This window comes from Oncorhynchus nerka, linkage group LG20 (genome assembly GCF_034236695.1).
Source record: "Oncorhynchus nerka isolate Pitt River linkage group LG20, Oner_Uvic_2.0, whole genome shotgun sequence".
NCBI classification, from domain to species: Eukaryota; Metazoa; Chordata; class Actinopteri; order Salmoniformes; family Salmonidae; genus Oncorhynchus; species Oncorhynchus nerka.
Genome location: NC_088415.1, coordinates 61,998,376 through 62,009,363, shown reverse-complemented (window position 1 = coordinate 62,009,363; position 10,988 = coordinate 61,998,376).

The following is a 10,988-nucleotide window of genomic DNA, read 5'->3' as shown; positions in this document are numbered from 1 at the left end:
GTCGTTCATATTCCATTCACCCAGCTCAATGTAACATAGGTTTAGGCTACTACAAGACACTCAAACTTTCCCTAAAGTTTACAACATAGGTGTAAACAGACAGTGACGCCTTCAATACCGCCTTGCACACTGTTACCTGCATCTAGCTGATCTAGGGTGTAATCACTAGTCCAAAAACAGGTTTTTAGATTTTTTGACGGATTTATAAAGAAACAACGGAAATATCACAATTACATGAGTATTCAGAGTCTTTACTCTGTACTTTTTTGAAACACCTTTGGGTATGATGCTACAGGCTTGGCACACCTGTATTTGGGAAGTTTCTTCCATTCATCTCTGCAGATCCTCTCAAGCTTTGTCAGGTTGGACGGGGAAAGTTGCTGCACAGCTATTTTCAGGTCTCTTCAAAGATGTTAAATCGGGTTAAAGTCCGGGCTCTGGCTGGGCCACTCAAGGATATTCAGAGACTTGTCCCGAAGCCACTCCTGCATTGTCTTGGCTGTGACCATCTTGTTTCCCATGGTCTGAGAGTCCTTTAGGTGCCTTTTGGCAAACTCCAAGCGGGCTGTCATGTGCCTTTTATGAGGACTGGCTTCCATCTGGCCACTGTACCATAAAGGCCTGATTGGTGGAGTACTGTAGAGATGATTGTCCTTCTGGAAGGTTCTCCCATCTCCACAGAGGAACGCTGGAGCTCTGTCAGAGTGACCATCGGGTTCTTGGTCACCTCCCTGACCAAGGCCCTTCTCCCCCGATTGCTCAGTTTGGTTAGGAAGAGTCTTGGTGGCTCCAAATTTCTTCCATTTAAGAATGATGGAGGCCACTGTGTTCTTGGGGACCTTCAATGCTGCAGAAATGTTTTGGTACCCTTCCCTAGATCTGTGCCTCGACACAATCCTGTCTCGGAGCTCTACAGACAATTCCTTCTACCTCATGGCTTGGTTTTTGCTCTGACATGCATTGTCAACTGTTGAACCTTATATAGACAGTTGTGTGTCTTTTCAAATCAAGTTCTATCGATTGAATTTACCACAGGTGGACTCTAATCAAGTTTTAGAAACATCTCAAGGATGATCAATGAAAACAGGATGCACCTGAGCTCAATTTAGAGTCTCATAGCAAAGGGTCTGAATATTTATGTAAATAAATAATTTCAGTTTTTTATTTTCAATAAAATTGCAAATCATTTTTTTTCCCACTTTGACATCATGGGATATTGTGTGCAGAGTGATGATGATTTTAAAATGTTTTCATCCATTTTAGAATAAGGCTGTAATGTAACAAAATGTGGAAAAGGTGAAGGGGTGTGAACATATTTTCTGAATGCACCGTACAAACAGCATGATCACTTAGCTCATTGTATAATTTTTTCTCACATCTACACGCACTCCTTTTCACCTTTTCCCTTCGCTTGTGAACTTCAGCTCTCTGTGACTAGGCCACAAAACCTTTCCAAGCCAAACATTCATATCATAACCTCGAGGCTTGGACGGGATACCATATATACCGTACACCGGGGTATTTGGGAAAAGCCACGGAATGCTTTTTTAATACCATCAATACAGTTGAAACTATTTTGTTGACGTTTTTAAATGGCTTTTATTATTTTTGCTACTTTTTATGTAAATACATGCAATGAACTTGTGCAATATGTTAGGACATAAAGAACATTGCCAGGGCAATATATTGCAATGTCCGGACTGTGAGATGCCTAAGACAGCGCTACAGGGAGACAGGACGGAAAGCTGATCTTCCTCGCAGTGGCAGACCACATGTAACAACACTTGCACAGGATCGGTACATACGAACATCACACCTGCGGGACAGGTACAGGATGGCAACAACAACTATCCGAGTTACACCAGGAACGCACAATCCCTCCATCAGTGCTCAGACTGTCCGCAATAGGCTGAGAGAGGCTGGATTGAGGGCTTGTAGGCCTGTTGTAAGGCAGGTCCTCACCAGACATCACCAGCAACAATATTGCCTATGGGCACAAACCCACCGTCGTTGGACCAGACAGGACTGGCAAAAAGTGCTCTTCACTGACAAGTCACGGTTTTGTCTCACCGGGGTGATGGTTCGGATTTACGTTTATCGTCGAAGGAATGAGCGTTACACCGAGGCCTGTACTTTGGAGCGGGATCGATTTGGAGGTGGAGCGTCCATCATGGTCTGGGGCGGTGTGTCACAGCATCATCGGACTGAGCTTGTTGTTATTGCAGGAAATCTCAACGTTGTACGTTACAGGGAAGACATTCTCCTCCCTCATGTGGTACCCTTCCTGCAAGCTCATCATGACATGACCATCCAGCATGACAATGCCACCAGCCATACTGCTCGTTCTGTGTGTGATTTCCTGCAAGACAGGAATGTCAGTGTTCTGCCATGGCCAGCGAAGAGCCCGGATCTCAATCCTATTGAGCACGTCTGGGACCTGTTGGATCGGAGGGTGAGGGCTAGGGCCATTCCCCCCAGAAATGTCCGGGATCTTGCAGGTGCCTTGGTGGAAGAGTGGGGTAACATCTCACAGCAAAACTGGCAAATCTGGTGCAGTCCATGAGGGGGAGATGCACTGCAGTACTTAATGCAGCTGGTGGCCACACCAGATACTGACTGTTACTTTTGATTTTGACCCCCCTTTGTTCAGGGACACATTATTCAATTTCTGTTAGTCACATGTCTGTGGAACTTGTTCAGTTTATGTCCCAGTTGTTGAATCTTGTTATGTTCATACAAATATTTATACATGTTAAGTTAGCGGAAAATAAACGCAGTTGACAGTGAGAGGACGTTTCTTTTTTTGCTGAGTTTATTAAGTTAACTGTCTAAAATGTGTTAAATGTTCTGCGGTTGTGAATTTGGTTTGCTAATTTAGTAGCTATTTAGATATCTAACTAAGTGGTTAGCTTCTTCCAAAACCAAGCATTCGCTTAGTAACAGCATAAAATACCCTCCTGGATTGTTTTGTGCGTGCAGCAAGCTGTTGGTAACATTTTTGAGTTACTTGTATACTTGTATAGTTTAAGTCAGAAACTGTACAAAATGTTCACAATGAGCTCGTTAGCGTTTAGTTAGAATTCTCTATGGGATTTTACATTTACTTGTTAGCATTGCTAACCTTCGGATTAAAGAGAATCAGTTGGGGTTTGTAAACAGCACCCCTTGTGTTCAGTGCCGGTATTACCGAATATCTTGTAACGACACAAAGTCGGTATGACAATCTAGATACTGCCCAAACCTAATAACCGCTAACCACTACACACAGCCAACATTGTTGTCACCATATTAGCTAACGTCATAGTCAGCATAGCTAATAGCACTAAAGCGTTTGTAAACCCGATACAATCATGCGGTGCAGTGTAGAGTCAGCAACACAGAAGGTTGGTGGCACCTTAATTGGGGAGATTGGGCTCATAGTAATGGCTGGAAAGGAATAAATAGAATGCTATTGAACTCATTAAATACATGGTTTCCATGTGTTTGATACCATTCCATTCACTCCATTCCAGCCATTATTATGACTGTGCTGCTGACTGTGCTGCTGCTCCAGTTTCAACTGTTCTGCCTTATTATTATTCGACCATGCTGGTCATTTATGAACATTTGAACATCTTGGCCATGTTCTGTTATAATCTCTACCCGGCACAGCCAGAAGCCACCCCACATAGCCTGGTTCCTCTCTAGGTTTCTTCCTAGGTTTTGGCCTTTCTAGGGAGTTTTTCCTAGCCACCGTGCTTTTACACCTGCATTGCTTGCTGTTTTGGGTTTTAGGCTGGGTTTCTGTACAGCACTTTGAGATATCAGCTGATGTACGAAGGGCTATATAAATCAATTTGATTTGATTTGATTGGATTATTATGAGCTGTCCTCTACTCATAGCCATAGCCAGCTAGCTAACTTAGCATTCCTCTGTTTGAGCCAGGTGTTTGAGTAGGCTAAACTAGCTAGCTGCCTTTGCTAGCTAAGTAAGTGAAAGTGAGAAAAAAAATAGAAGGAAATATTTATAATTCTCTCTCTCTCACTTCACCTTAATTTTTGAAAAACTGTCAACTACTGTCAACGACTCACCATATTTTATGCACTGCAGTGCTAGCTAGCTGTAGCTTATGCTTTCAGTACTAGTGTAAGGGTTTTCGTCCTCTTTTGAGGAGGAGTAGGAGAGGGCTGTGCTGGCGAACCGGGGACACCATGCGTAGGGCTGGTGCCATGTACCCCGTCCTCAGGAGACGCACTGGAGACCAGATGTGCTGAGCCGGCTTCATGGCACCTGGCTCGATGCCCACTCTAACCCAGCCGATACGAGGTGCTGCAATGTACCGCACCGGGCTATGCAAGCGCACCGGGGACACCGTGCGCCTCACGGCATAACATAACTGCCCGGTCCCTCTCTCTCCACGGTAAGCACGGGGAGTTGGCTCAGGTCTCCTACCTGACTTATCCACACTCCCCGTGTGCCTCCCCCCAATACATTTTTGGGGCTGCCTCTCGGGCTTCCAACTGCGCTGCCGTGCTGCCTCCTCATACCACCGCCTCTTGGCTTTTGCTGCCTCCAGCTCAGCCTTGGGGCGGCGATATTCTCCAGCCTGTGCCCAGGGTCCCTTGCCGTCCAGAATCTCCTCCCATGTCCAGGATTCTTGCGATTTCGGCCGCTGCTGCTGCTGCGGGTGGGTGTTTCTGTAAGGGTTTTCATCCTCTTCTGAGGAGGAGTAGGAGAGATCGGACCAATGCGCAGTGTGGTAAGTGTCCATATTGTATTTATTATATGAACAGAAAACAAAAACAACGAGAATGAAACAAAACAGTCCTGAACGGTGAAATACAAAACACAGAACAGAAAATAAACACCCAAGAAACACAAGTGAGAAAAGGCTACCTAAGTATGATTCTCAATCAGAGACAACTAACGACACCTGCCTCTGATTGAGAACCATACCAGGCCAAACGCAAAAACACAACATAGAAAACGGAACATAGACAACCCACCCAACTCACGCCCTGACCATACTAAAACAAAGACATAACAAAGGAACTAAGGTCAGAACGTGACAACTAGATACATTCTCTGATCCTTTGATTGGGTGGACAACATGTCAGTTCATGCTGCAAGAGCTCTGATAGGTTGGAGGACATCGTCCCAGAAGTTGTCATAATTACTGTGTAAGTCTAAGGAACGGGGTGAGAACCATGAGCCTCATAGGTTTTGTATTGCAGTCAACGTACCCAGAGGAGGACAGAAGCTAGCTGTCCTCCGGCTATACCATGGTGCTACCCAAAGAGTGCTGTTGAGGCTAGTGTAGACCATTGCAAAACAGTGTTTTACTCAGTTATTTAGTGACGTGATTATATTTAGTATCGAATTATCTCAAAATAATCACTTTTTTAATGTTTCACTATTTCATTTTTTCTGGAATTTACTGAGGATTGGTCCTCTCCTTCCTCCTCAGAGGAGCATCCACTGGTGTGCATGCATGCATGCATGTGTGTGTGTGTGTGTATGCACAAATGTGTACCACATATAGCACAAAAAATAAATGGCATATTTCCCAACAGACACTCACACAACAGTGAAAGAGAAGCCCTCCTTAACAAGCCTCAAAGTGGCAGGTGAAGAGAGAGGGGCTTGCTGGTCTGTGTGACAGTTCTGAGAATGAGGCTGCAGAAAGCGACAAATGGAAGATAGGCGAACCCGAGAGAGAAGAAACATACCATCTTCTATGCCTCAATGCCCCTTGCTCTGGGAAATAAGCCTGCCATAAATTGTCATGTCCGTCAGCGCTCCAAACTAAATGGAGGTCATCTTTGAAGAGCGTGTCAGGATTGAGCTGGGTTTATAGGAATGGTTCAAATACTGAAAGAGGGACGAGGGTATCGCAGCATCCACCCACTTGGTCCTCTGTCAATGGGGATACAGCTACTTGCACGGTTTGTCTGACAGACTGACTGACTAACTGACACGCAAACATGCACATGTTCGCATGATCCCACTCACATGCAGACAGACGGACTCAGCTGTTTGTGGACCTCTATCGATGTCTCACTGACACATATAAACACTCCCACACACACAGCTATCCTGACATCTGGAGCCTCATTGGTCTTCACTTCCCATCTTCTCCCCCCTAGAGAAGGAGCCTGCAAGTAAGCATTTTGTTGGACGGTGTATACCATCTGTATCTCGTACAGGTACAACATGTACAGGTACAACTTGAAACTTCATGATAATACTGCCAGTCTATTGTTTTTTGGCGAGTTCTTTTCCAATAGAGTAGAGGCTTACGATACAGATAAATGCTAATGAAGCTTTTCTGACCTTGTATTTTTGAGGCACTGGCCCAGTTTTAGTTTGTTCTACAGGGGGCATTACCGCATTACATCTATTTCAAATAACCACTCCAAAGTCTAATTCATGAACAATGAAACTAGGCTGTAAATATTCCAATATATTTTTCCACCCAATGCAAACTGAATGAGGGTAGCACTGAGAGCTGCTTTGATGATGAATAGCGGAGTTTCATTTGTGCTGGCCAGACCAAAGTAGCTACAGATTTATGACCGATGACGAATGGAGAGAATAGGAATTGCAGGTAGGAGGGAGGGAGAGAGGGAAGGGGATAGAGAGAAAGAGAGAGAGACAGAGGAGAGAGATGTTGTAGGAGAGGGAGCACATGAGAGAGAGAGAGAAAATAGAGAGAGGGAGCAAGAGAGAGAGAGAGAGAGCACATGAGAGAGGGAGGGAGCAAGAGAGAAAAGCACGACAAAGGGAGAGACTTCCATTCTATTTGAGTATTCCGTTCAGATACTCCATTCCCATGTTGTGGCGATATAAGGACTGTCACAATAACCAACAAGAGAAGAATTATCCAGATGTACAGTGATGTAGAAGAAGAACTAAAATGTCACTTGGTAATGGCAGCCTGTTACGTTACTTTTCCACAGTCAGGAGCCTCCTTAAGGGCCTAGACATCCTCAAGGTGGAGTGTCATAAAAAATAACGCAGTAAAAAGAAGTGTGCAGAGATGCAGCATGAAAAATGGCCCCCATCTGCTGTGACTCAGCCCCAGAGTCCTAGGTAGCCTACAGAGGAATACATTCACCCTCTCTCTCTCTCTCTCTCTCTCTCTCTCTCTCTCTCTCTCTCTCTCTCTCTCTCTCACTCGCTTTCTCGTTCTCTCGCTGGCTTGCTGTCTCTCTCTCTCTCCATGTCTCTCAAGGACACAGACGGACACATGCAGGTTCGCTAAAAAACATACACACTGACACATGCACGTATACACACAAGCAAGGTATAAAATACATGAATCCATGAAGTCCACGTGCATACAGGTTCTCTCTCATTATGCGCAAAAATAGACACGTAAATCCAGGCACACTTCCTCAAACAATTGCCCTCTCACTTGCCTTTGTCAAATCAACCAGCACATTCCAGCTCTCCCCCTCTGGTTGACTAATCTGTTAATTCTATAGTCTCGGGATGAGGGAGACAATGAAGCCGATTGGCCTGAACCGCCAAATCCTCTGCTGGAGAATATACATAGTAACATTACCTATTGTCATGAAGTGTAAATAGGGATATGTAAACATGGGCTACATGCTACTGTACAGATACTGTATGTGAGGGCGTCCGGCAATGTGAGGTGCATCCCATTTGCATAGAACCACAAAGAAAGTGTATATTGTCTGCGCACATGGATGCACACACTCACTCACTGTACATACGCGTACTTACTGTGCAGATATAGTAATGTAAGGCTGGCATTCATAATATAGGCCTGTAGAGAAATTACATTCACTCATAACATTCTGAATAATTCATTTCCTTCCTTCCACATACATAGACTGCATTTACACGGGCAACCCAATTATGGCCAAAAGAGTTGATCTGATTGGTCAAAAGACGCAATTGGCGAAAAAAGATCAGAATTGGGTCGACTGTGTAAACGCACACAAACACATACACACACACACACACTTCCCCCCTCTCTCTCTCCCACAGTTCAGGGTAGGTGCGGTGTCTTCACTCATCCATGGCCTGCTCCGATGCAGAGGTGCTCCCCACCTCGTTAACCCCCACCAATGAGAGCTGCCCTTACGCAGCTGCGCAGCCGATAGGCCTGCTCTCTTGCTTACGCTCTCGCTCACCAGGCTACAGGCTGGCACGAGAAAAACCACTATCGGGGAATCTACTCCCACACAACCCATACACGTCTCCTCACAAATACTACACACAGACAGACATACCGTTCACCAGACACATGTATATTAGAATTGATAACCAGACGTAACCTTGTTCAAGGTCAGAAATGAGTACTTTCAAATAGGCATTGGGAGGAGGGTTCATGTCAATTTGATATCTAGGCTTACTCCTACAATCTTCACAGCAGCACCGATTCCAACAACAGGCCATCTACCAACAAGATCTCCAAATTCAACGTATTAGGATGAACATCTATTTTGACACATTAATTCAGTGGTTACTGGATTCATTCAGCGTGGTTATCAGGTTAAAACAGAAACAAGTCAAAAGGTTAACAGTTTAAGCATTAATTCCATGTGGCTAAGGTTAGGGCTACGGTTTGGGGAAGGCTTAAAACGTGCCAGGTATCATCAGTATTCATAGTATTCTCAAGGTTTGATATAGCATTGTGAACCATTGCAGCGCAGTGGCTCTGAGCCTCGTGAGTTGGTGCTCAGTGCTGGGTGATCTTTTGATGTGTTTATTTTTGTGTGTGTGAGCGCCGAGGAAGGCATATATCAACCTTCTCAGGACCTTTTCAAATGTCCGAATCCGGCCTGATGTGACTATTATCGACGGTGGTGGTAACCATAGCAACTGCCACTGACTAGGGAGTGGAGGGTAGGTCAGGGTTTGAGTATTGTTCAGTGGAAAATTTAATTCCCTTGCCTATCTCACACACACACACACACACACACACACACACACACACACACACACACACACACACACACACACACACGCACACACACACACACACACACAGAATATCCTCTCCTCACCCAGCTGAGACGGCAACTCTGAAGATTGGCGTCCAGCAGAAGCAGGAGAGACTTGTCCTTCCTTCCTTCCCCCTAGCTCGCTGAGTGATTCCTTGCTTCTCTGACCCAGGCCTGAATCCCTGCTTCAGCCCCTCTAAGTGGGAGTGCATGGGCCTTTCCAATCTGGACTGGCCAGAATCTCCCTGAGGCTGGGGGGTCGTTGCTGTCACCAATGCCTCCTGGGACTACCTGGGAACTGCACTAAGTTGACTCTCCTGGTTGAAAAAATTAGAATAATGAAAATGCCTGATTCACACTACTATGCTGGCCTGAACCACACTGTGCTGCCTCTGATATTTTCTTTTCACATTGTCCTTTTCAGAACAGTTTCAGCAAGTGTGGTGGTAGTGGTTTAGCTCAGACCAGTAGCATGAAAAGGGCAGGACCTATAAGACTTCATTCAGGACTGAGCCTGCCAAAGTAAATGATAGCTATGTGTTCTGAAATGTTTTAATTCAAGTCAATATGTCAATGTCTGAAGTGGGTGCTTCCTGTACTCTTTATAACAACGGAAAACCCAACCGAACACCCACAGGTGGTCGCTTAACTTACCATCACCATGGCAACTGATCAGTGGAAATTGGAGGAGTTGAGTAGCGTTGGTCGGTGTGGAGAAGAAAAGGCCCTTTCACTTAGGTAGTGTATTGCCTGCCTTCCTGCCTAGCCAGTGTTGTGTGTAGGCGGTTGGTTTCCTACTTAGCTAAGTGTTTTAGGGCCCTCTTTGACTCATCATTGAGGCACACAGTATCAGTGGTGTGTCTCTGTATGTATGGGAGGAAGCCACCACTGCCCAGGTGGTCATGTAGCCCTCTGGGCTGGTCCACACACAGACCAGGGTTTGGGGTGGGATGTGGGGGCGAACTGGGCACTGAGGCCAGCCATCTGCCTGTCAGGGCTGCTCCATTACAGACCCCTAACAAACACACACACACGGACACACATACAAACACACACACACACACACACACACACACACACACACACACACACACACACACACACACACACACACACACACACACACACACGAACACACACACTCTCTCCAGAGTTCCCTTCCCCACCACAGATGGACAGTGACAGCCCTTAGAGGGATCTACAGTATGTTAGTCACTCATGCCTGGGTCACAGTGACATTAGTGTGAGACCAAATGAAATCAAATTTTATTCATCACATGCTTGGTAAACAACAGGTGTAGACTAACAGTGAAACGCTTACTTACAGGCCTTTCTCCACAACGCAGAGACAAAGTAAATAGAGAAATAATAGAAAAGTAATAACACGTAATGATAAAAGTCCTAATAAATACAAAATGAGTAACGATAACTTGGCTAAACACGGGGTACCAGTACCGAGTCAATGTGCAGGGGTACGAAGTCATTGAGTAGAGTGACTAGGCAACAGGATAGATAAGAAATAGTAACAGCAGCGTATGTGATGAGTCAAAAAAGGGTCAATGCATATAATCCGGGAAGTCTATGACAGCCTATGACTTGGGTGGCTGGAGTCTTTGACCATTTGTAGGGCTTTCCTCTGACACCATCTGGTAAAGAGGTCCTGGATGGCAGGGAGCTCGGTCCCAGTAATGTATTAGATAGTACGCACTACCCTCTGTAGTTCCTTGCGGTCGGATGCCAAGCAGTTTCTAAACCAAGCGGTGATGCAGCCAGTCAAGATTCTGTCACGGGTGCAGCTGTAGAACATTTTGAGGATCTGAACGAGCCATGCCAAATCTTTTCAGCCTCCTGAGGGGGAAGAGGCATTGTCGTGCAATCGTCACGACTGTGTTGGTGTGTGTGGACCATAATAGATCCTTACTGATGTGGACACCAAGGAACTTGCCGCTCTCGACCTGCTCCACTACAGCCCCGGCGATGTGAACAGGAGCATGCTTGGCCCTCCTTTTTCCTGTAGTCCATGACCAGCTGTT